The sequence below is a fragment of the Camelina sativa genome, chromosome 15 (genome assembly GCF_000633955.1).
Source record: "Camelina sativa cultivar DH55 chromosome 15, Cs, whole genome shotgun sequence".
NCBI lineage: Eukaryota > Viridiplantae > Streptophyta > Magnoliopsida > Brassicales > Brassicaceae > Camelina > Camelina sativa.
Window position 1 is genome coordinate 15,677,036 of NC_025699.1, and position 1,605 is coordinate 15,678,640.

Here is a 1,605-nt window from a genome sequence, read left to right on the forward strand (position 1 = left end):
TTTTTGGCGGGAAAATTTTGTTTTTCTTTTTATTGAATAAAATAATTTTCATCTAAGGGTAAAATGGTCATTAAAAATTAAAAGAGGGCATAAATAAAAATGGCCAGAAAAGAGGGTATTTTTGAAAAGGGGTATATCAAAAGGGGCATTTTTAACAAATTCTCTTTAAAAAGTTAGTTATTATATTATGACTTGAATATATTGTTATTTTTTTTGTTTTAATATACTTGGTTTCTTGAAATTTTTTCATATTATAGTGACATATTATTGACATTGCTATAACAAATCAATTTAGAGTGTTTATAGTTTCTAACTTATATATCAAGTTTCAATATTTTAAAAATATTTCAAAATAAATTATTTAAAGTTTATTATATTATATAAATTTATAAAATTCAACAAAAAAATATGAAATTGAATTTAAATATTCAAATTTTGACCCGTTACTCAGTAAAATTTTTAATTCAATAGATATTATTTTTAAATAATAATATTACTAAAGCTTGAATATTTTATAGATTGAATATTTATATTTGTTTTTAAAAATTCAACTTATGGTATATCCGGAAATAAAACTATTTTTTAATTATAATAAATAATATGATAATTTATTTGTTTCACAAAATAGAGTCATATATAAAAATGAGAGGTGAAGTATAATGATAATGAACAAATTAATATATTAAGTTAGATATTAAAGAATTTTATTTCATGGATAATTTAATAAAGGAAATTAATATGGTAAGTTATATGATATCAAATGATTCTTTAAAATATTCTCTTTAAGATTTATAATTTAAATAAATTAAGGTTGCACCCACTACTGTTTAACTTGTAACCAATTAATCTATAGCCTATTTGTAACCAACTTATTAAAATTATATAGTCTACAAAACAATGTTGTATACTTCCGTTTTATTATATATGAGATAACACTTGATTTCAAAAGTACATTCAACTCTTTAAAAATATAATATTGAATTCTATTTATTATTCAAACTCTCTTTTTGAAATGAAAATTAAATTAAATATGAAAAAAAATGAGAACTCTTGTTTAAATAATCAAAACTCGTTTTTGAAATGAATGTTAATTTGATTGAAAACAGCAAATTTTCTACTATTTTTTTAATTTATTTTGACACATGCAAAGAAATTGAAAATAAACATGAAAACTTTTTTTTTTGGTGAAGTATAACATGTTAACATTATCAAGAAGAATTCATCCAAAAATAAACATCAGATTCTTTTTTATCTCGTTGACTTGGCCTCGCCACATTTCTTTTCTATTTTTGATTTTTGTTTTTCCCCTAATTTAATTTAAAAACTAATTTAAGTGTGTGTGTCATGTTATATATTGAGAAAAAATAGCAACAAATATTTGCAAATAATACACACAAGACTGTTTGTCCAAAAAAAAGGAAAAAAATACACACAAGCCTTCACTATAGTTTTGAATCAATCATATGAGATATCTTATTTCATCTATACTTTTATGTTTTCTTATGTTCCTCGTTATGAACAATGTTAAAGGTAATATATTATTGTCGTTTAGATTTCAAATACATTTTTTACAAGCTACGAAAACATTAATTAGTTCAATCATAC